This window comes from Nicotiana tabacum, chromosome 23 (assembly GCF_000715075.1).
Source record: "Nicotiana tabacum cultivar K326 chromosome 23, ASM71507v2, whole genome shotgun sequence".
NCBI lineage: Eukaryota > Viridiplantae > Streptophyta > Magnoliopsida > Solanales > Solanaceae > Nicotiana > Nicotiana tabacum.
In genome coordinates, this window is record NC_134102.1 from 84,017,543 (window position 1) to 84,026,291 (window position 8,749).

Sequence of the window (8,749 nt, forward strand, 5' to 3'; positions counted from 1 at the left end):
TTGTCATCATGAAATGCAGCATTCCCCACACTAGCTTTGACACATAAAGAAACCTTTGGTATATATTGAATAATAAAAAATGGGAATCATTATAGAAATGTATTTTTTTATTTTTTTAAAAATTGAACCACAGTGTGGAACTTTTATTCCAGATAAAACAATTACAAAGGAGGGGGCTAGGCATGACCTCCTTGTGCAAAAGGAATGGAAATCCATTCAGAAATTAGGCTTTCATGTGGGGGGCTAGGCATGACCTCCTTGTGCAAAAGGAATGGAAATCCATTCAGTACATAGTGGCATCACATGAAAGCCTAATTTCTCAAAAATTAAACTTGTGCTAGCTGGAGTAATGTGTCTTCCATGTGAAACTACCAGCTAGCAGTAACAGGCTATGGTGTTTGGTTGTTTTAATTCTGAAGGAAGGTGCCTAATTTTATTGATAACTTTGTTGAACAAAATGGGAGGTGTCTAACTTTGTTGAGGAAAATGGGAAGTGCCTAACTTTGTTGAAAAATTATAGGACTAAATCAACAACAAGACATCTTCTTTGTAATAGCTGTTGAATGACATCTCTTACTATAAATAGAGGCCTACATTCTTCATTTCAATCATACCAAAATAAGAGAGAAGCAATAGAAGTTAGAGAGAGTAATCCAGAGATTATAGTATGTGAGATAAATAGTGAGTGTGAGCAATATTGTAGTGAAGTATTTTAAATAAAGAGTGTTATTTCTTTCAAGATTGTAGTAGTCTCTTGACACTATTAAGTTCTAATATTATAGTGATTATATTGCTCCGCTCGGGTATTGTATTTTACCCATTAAAAGAATTGGTATCGTTGTTACTCTCTTATGTTATTATTATTTGTCGTGAATATTATTCCTGGGCAGAATTATTATTTTTCCCAACAACGCGGTATCAGAGCCATGGCAAATAATGGTACGTTGTCTTTTCAGTACCCCCGTCTCACAAAAGATAATTATAAGAAATAGTGTCTACGTATGAAAGCCATTCTTGGCTCTCAAGATGTGTGAAAAATTGTAGATAGAGGGTATGCAAAACCCGATAATGAGGAAGCTCTGCCTCAAAATGAAAAAGATGTCTTGGCAAAAATAAGGAAGAAGGATCAACAAGCCCTCACGCTCATCCATCAATGTCTGGATGATGCCATGTTCGAGAAGGTAGCAGATGCTACCACCTCAAAGGAAGCTTGGGAGATTTTACAAAATTCTCTTCAAGGAGTTGACAAGGTGAGGAAGGTAAAACTTCAAACTCTAAGGGCTATTTTTGAAGTTTAAAAATGAAAGAATCCGAATGCATTTCAGATTATTGTTCAAAAGTGAAGGTTGTTGTAAATTAATTAAGAAGATATGGGAAGAACATAAAAGTTGTCCGTGTGATAGAAAAGATCCTTCGCACTTTAACACCTAAATTTAATTTTGTGGTGTGTGCTATTGAGGAGTCTAAAGATTTAGACTCTATGATGGTAGAGCAATTGGAGGGTTCTTTACAGGCCCATGAAGAAAAGATGAAGAGGAGACAAGAAGTGCCATTGGAGAAACTTCTTAAAACTCAGGCATCCTTCAAAGATTATGGAGGTGAAAAGAGCTATCGAGGAAATGGACGGGGACGAGGTCGTGGCAGTCATGGAAGAGGAAGAAGCAACGCTAACAACTTCAACAATGAAGTTAAAATCCACCAGACATTCAGAGGTCGTGGTCGTGGACATAGAGGAGGAAGAGGACGTGGTTACTACCAAGAAAATAATGGACAAAGGTATGACAAATCAAAAATTGAGTGTTATAATTATCATAATTTGGCTATTACTCTTGGGAATATCGTAGCAATATTGAAGAAAAAGCTAAACTTGTTGACGACAAGAAAGAAGAAGTTGAGTCAACGCTGTTGATGGCACTCAAGGAAGAAGATAAGGATGATTACAGCTCGTGGTATTTGGATAATGGAGCAAGCAATCATATGTGTGGATGCAAAGAGAAGTTTGTGGAGATCAATAAAATGGCGAGAGATAATGTGTCCTTTGGAGATACCTCAAATATTCAAATTGAAGGGATAAATACGATTCTGATCTATTGTAAAGATGGTAGTTACAAGTTAATTCAAGATGTTTATTATGTACCAAAATTAAAAAATAATATTTTGAGTTTGGGCCAACTTCTTGAAAAGAAATATGACATCCACATGAAAAATATGCATCTTTGGCTTAGAGATTCAAGTAAAATTCTAATTGCTAAAGTGCATATGGCTAAGTATAGATTATTCTCTCTAAATCTTAAGACAATTGATGCAAAGTGTTTGAAGGCTAATGTGCAAGATGAATCATGGTGTTGGCACATGCGATTTGGGCACTTAAATTTTGAAGCGCTCAAATCAATGGAGAAAAGAACATGATGCATGAGATACTATCAATAAGCCATCCCAATTAATTGTGTGAAGCTTGTCTTCTTGAAAAACATGCAAGGAGGAGTTTTCCAAAGGAGGCCATGTCAAGATCAACCAAACCGCTTCAGCTTGTTCACACTGATGTGTGTGGACAAATCAATCCACCTTCTAATTTTCTTTGATAACTTTAGTAGAAAGACTTGGGTTTATTTCTTGAACTAAAAATCTGAAGTTTTTGCTACTTTTAAAAATTTTAAAGTACTTGTAGAAAAAGAAAGTGACTATGAAATAAAAGCTTTAAGGTCCGATAGAGGAGGCGAATTCACTTCAAAAGAATTTAATGACTTTTGTAAATCTCATGGAATTCGTCACCCTCTAACGGTACCTTATTCACCCCAACAAAATGGGGTTGCAGAGAGAAAGAATCGAATGATTCTTAATATGGCTAGATGTATGTTAAAAGCTAAAAATATGCCCAAGGAATTTTGGGCAGAAGCTGTATCTTGTGTAGTTTATTTGAACAACAGGTCTCCAACAAAGAATGTTAGAGATCAAACCCCTCAAGAAGCATAGAGTAGAAGAAAGCCAAGTGTCAAGCACTTGAGAATCTTTGGGAACATAGCCTATGCTCATGTGCCATATCAAGGGAGAGTGAAGCTTGACGATCGAAGTGTTAAGCATGTGTTTATTGGCTATGATACGAGTTCAAAAGGATACAAGCTATACAACCCAAGTAGCGGCAAGATGGTGGTAAGTCGCGATGTTGAATTTGATGAAGAATTAACATGGAACTGGGAAGCTCAGGAAGAAACTTCATATGAATTTCTTCCATACTTTGGTGATGAAGAAGAACCAGAGACCGTGGAACCTGTGCAAGATACAACTCCACCTTCTTCTCCAACAAATGTTGGATCTCCCTCTTCTCAAGAAAGTTCAAATGAATAACCGCAAAGGACGAGGAATATTCAAGAGCTCTATGAGGACACAGAGGAAGTTACTAATTTTGATTTTTTATATTGTCTCTTTACTGATAGTGAACTAATGAACTTTGATGAAGATGTTGAAGACAAAAGGTGGAGACAATCCATGCAGGAGGAGATCGAGTCAATAGAGAAGAACAACACTTGGGAGTTAACAATACTTCCCAAGGGTCATCGATTAATTGGAGTTAAATGGGTATACAAGGCAAAGAAGAATGCTGATAGAGATATAGACAGATACAAGGCACGACTTGTGGCTAAAGGCTACAAGCAAATGTAAGGCATTGACTATGAAGAAGTCTATGCACCTGTTGCCCGCATAGAGACGATTCGTTTGCTTAGATCTTTGGTGGCGCAAATGAAGTGGAAGATCCATCAACTAGATGTCAAGTCAGCTTTTTTGAATGGCTATCTTGAAGAAGAAGTCTATGTTGAACAACCATTGGGCTTTGTGGTCAAAAATCATGAAGATAAAGTGTTGCGGTTGAAGAAAGCTTTATATGGATTAAAGCAAGCCCCACGAGCATGGAATAGTTGCATCGATAAGTATTTTTAAAACAATGGGTTTACTCGTTGTCTCCATGAATATGTTCTTTACCTTAAAGTTCATACTAATGGAGATATCTTACTTGTTTGTCTTTATGTTGATGATCTTATTTTCACGGGTAATAACCTAAGTTTGTTTGAAGTTTTTAAGAAAGATATGTCTCGTGAATTTGAGATGACAGATGTAGGGCTCATGTCATACTACTTGGGCCTAGAAGTGAAGCAGATGGAGGATGAAATTTTCATCTCTCAAGAAAGCTATACAAAGGAGATCTTGAAGAAGTTCAACATGCTCGATTGCAACCCCGTGAACACACCGATGGAGAGTGGGACAAAATTGTCCAAGTTTGATGAAGGAGAAAATGTGGATCCCACATTTTTCAAAAGTTTTGTGGGAAGTTAAGTACTTGACTTGTACCAGGCCAGATATACTCTTTGCAGTTAGAGTAGTAAGCCGCTTCATGGAAACTCCTACCTCCACTCATTTGAAAGTCACTAGAAGAATTCTTCGTTACCTAAAACATACGATCGACTTTGGGTTATTTTATTCTTCTTCTAATAATTTCAACCTTATGGGATTTTATGATAGTAATTATGTGGGAGATATTGATGATAGAAAAAGCACAACTAGCTTTGTGTTTTTCTTGGGTGATTCTGTTATTTCTTGAAGTACAAAGAAACAGTCCATAGTTACACTCTCGACTTGTGAAGCCGAATATAAAGCAGCAGCATCATGTACCTGTCATGCTATTTTGCTAAGAAGATTATTAAAGGAGCTCAATTTGCCACAAATTGAAGCTACAGAGATTTGTATTGATAACAAATCTGCATAGGCACTCGCCAAGAATCTGGTGTATCATGATCAAAGCAAGCATATAGATACAAGATATCACTTCATTAGAGAGTGCATTCCCAAGAAGGAAGTCAAGCTCAAATATGTGAAGTCACATGATCAGGCTGCAGATATCTTTACAAAACCTCTTAAGTTTGAGGATATTCAGAAATTGAGATCAAGTCTTGGAATGAAAAAGAAAAATCAAAATTAAGGGAGAGATTTGTGGGGCTCATATTAAATAAAAACAAAGAAGAAAATGAGAGGTGCCTAACTTTGTTGAAGAAAATGGGAGGTGCCTAATTTTGTTGACAACTTTGTTGAAGAAAATGGGAGGTGCCTAACTTTGTTGATGAAAATGGGAGGTGCCTAACTTTGTTGAAAAATTATAGGACTAAATCAACAACAAAACATCTTCTTTGTAGTAGTTGAATGGCATCTCTTACTATAAATAGAGGCCTCCATTCTTCATTTCAATCACACCAAAATAAGAGAGAATCAATAGAAGTTAGAGAGAGTAATCCACAGATTGTAGTCTGTGAGATAAATAGTGAGTGTGAGTAATATTGTAGTGAAGTGTTTTAAATAAAGAGTATTATTTCTTTCAAGATTGTAGTAGTCTCTTGACACCACTAAGTTGTAATATTATAATGGTTATATTGCTACGCTTGGGTATTGTATTTTACCCATTAAAAGAATTGGTATCGTTGTTACTCTCTTGTGTTATTATTATTTGTCGTGGATATTATTCCTGGGCGGAATTATTATTTTTCCCAACAATCTGGCCTTCCATATCTCCCAACTAGTGATAAGGGGAGTTATGTGAAGAATGGGTTTGTGCACTGGGTTCTTAGAATGTTGGTAAAACCATTGGTATAACACATTGTTGATACCACCAGCCCTACAATTGATGCCAAATGGGCTTGAAATGATATGCCATACCCTTTTGGCTGTCTCCTTCCAAAAAAACATGTTGCAAGTTCTCTTCCTTGGATTGTCTACAACAACAACCCCTGGAGACTAATTGAAATTCAAATCTCAAATTAGTATTATCTAGTGAAAGTTTGTTTTTCAACAGTCTCCACATGAAGAAGGAGATCTTGAAGGGGATTTCTTTGGACCACACTATACTGAAAAGTGCATTGTGAGTGTCCCTTTGTCTCAGAATTTGTAAAGAAGATGCACAAAAGAAGTTTCCATCTGATGAAGGCTTCCAGATTGCCTGATCTTTAGTATTTGAATTCCCCATTTCCACTGTCTCTATAATATCTATAATATTTTGTGGGACTTTACTTTAAAGAGTGTCAATATCCCGGCTATTATTTTGAATGAATTCCTTCACTCTAGTATTTATTGGTTTATAGGCGAGATTAGCTGAGGAGTTTATAGGACCATCATCTGTCCAATTATCCCACCAGAATAGCAAGTTCCCCTCATTCACTCTCCATAGAATGTTAGTTTCCACTTTGTTTCTGATATTTATCAGGCCCCTTCATGCATTAGAGTCTTTATAATTCCCATTCTTGGCAATTAAGTTGCTTTTGGGATAGTATTTGGCGATCATGAACCTAGTCCAGAGGTTGTTTTCAGTTCTGAGTCTCCACCACATCTTAGCTAAGAAGGTTTCACATATATCATGAATTCTCTTGAATCCAATACCACCCTCTTATGTTGGAAAACATATTTTAGCCCAGGAGCTCCAGTGATATTTGTTTTTACCTTCATTATGCCCCCAAAAGAAGGAAAAATACATCTCAATCTGATTCATCACAGTGACCGGTGGAACCATAGCAGCTAGCAGGTGAAGTGTCTGAGATTGAAGTATATTTTTAATGATAACTGGTCTACCTCCTGGTGATAGGAACCTTCCTTGCCGTCTACCTGCCTTTGCCAGGACTTTGGTGGTAATGTCAGTAAAGTGACTGATTTTTTTTCCTTTCAGTGTATATGGAACATCCCAAGTAGGTGAACGGGAATTGTGGGTGCTTGTATCCAGTCCACTTCTTAATCCTTCTTTTGTGATGATTGTCGATACTCTCATGTGTCAAGAAAAAGCTTTTTTCTTTGTTGATCTCTTGACCTGATGCTTCTTGATACATCCTCAATTGCTTCATAATGAGTTTTATAGATCTCTTGTTTGCAGAAGAGAAGAGTACTAGATCATCATCATAATAAAGGTGATTAATCTGAGGTCCCTTTTTATGCATAGAGAACCCAACAAAGTCATCCATGAGGTGAATCTGGTTAAGAGCTCTGGTCAAACATTCAACAGCAATAACAAATAATGAAGGAGAGAAGGGATCCTCTTGTTTCAACCCTCTAGAAGAATTAAAGAATCCCTGCCTAGAGCCATTGATGATAATAGAGTACCAATTATTAGAAATTAGTCGATATATTAGTTCAATGACCAATTCAGAGAATCCTACTTTTCTGAGTACATAGGTGAGAAATGTCCAGGACAACTTATCATATGCCTTAGACATATCCAGCTTCATTACTTTATTTTTTTTCACTTTTCTTCTTGTTGATTCCATGTACAATCTCCTGGGTATGTATAATGTTTTCTGTTCAAAAAACGGATAGAGTTGAATTTATACGTAGTTCTAAGGATACGTGGTACAACTTGGCACAAATCGAAAAGTAAGTATAAATATACTGGGTATTGACTGTATGAAGAATGAAATACCAACCAAATTGAAATAGAAAGTTATTTTGTGAACAAGCAAGATTAATCAATGTATAAAGCTCACAAGAGGATAATCTCAATATAAATATCAGTATGTTTTTCTCTGTGAATATCAATAATATGAGAGTGTATTAATGCCTTAATGTCCTCCTCTATAGAAATAATAACTATACCTTTTATAGTGGAGGGATCCTACTTTAGATATAATTAAAAATACATAGTGGGGATCCCATGATAGATTAGCTTTTCCCTAATTCCCGCCGAATTCTCTCCCTTAGTGCGGCTGTAACGACTATTGTCTCTTGGCTCGATCTTGATCGAACTTGGTATTGGTCGATTTCCAGGTTTAGAGCTCGATATTGGTTCGAGCTTGATATTGGCTCGGGACCCGGTATTGACTTTAGATTGGTATTGGTCGGTCTCTGGCTTTTAAACTCGATAACACTGCCTCACATCATAGTTCGATTTGGAATCGAGCTCAGTATTGACTTCGAGCTCGGTACTTAATTGGTCCCGGAAACTTGAGCTTGGTAACCTAGTTTTGGATCTCATCCCGATATTATGCAGATGACATTCGATCCATTATGTTCCAATCTTGACTAATCATACAAAGGTCGAAACTAATTTTGACCGTATATAGATAGTCCCCTCATTTCTCGGTAAAGATCTGGCGAGAAACGACATGATTTTCAAGCGGTATGACTCGATATACACTGACGTTTGTATCGAGCCCGACCATGACGTACGTGGTAGATGTCCCGTCGGTTCAATAACCAAGGCATTAAATGCATGTTAGATGATGGTCGGCCATTGTTGTAAATCTTCAATTACAAATCTTCAATATTCAAATCTTCTAAGTTCTTTCTTGTGTCTTCTGACTTCTTTATCTGTAAATATGTGATTTTTACTGCAAAATCTCTCTTTAAAACACCAAACCTTTGTCATGTCCTTCTATTTTTAATCTTTAAACCCAAATGGCAAAAACGTAAAAACTGTTCCCCAAAAAGAAAGTGTTTCTTCTTCGCGTCATGCCGGTGACAAAACACCGGTGGAGCAACGATCGGAGGAGTGCGTTCCCGGGGTATGTGTTCTTACTTCTAATTTTAAGATCGATAAAGCCTCTTCGGTTTTCGGTCGAAGTGAACCAGTATCGAGGTATATGTGCTCGATAACTAAAGGACACCTTGAACGGTTAAGGAAAGATTGTGACTGGGAGAACAAAGAAGTGATAATCCCAGCTCCCGAAGAAGATATTACTACCCAAGTGAAAGGAATTTTAAGTGTGTACACTTACCTTTTCACGTT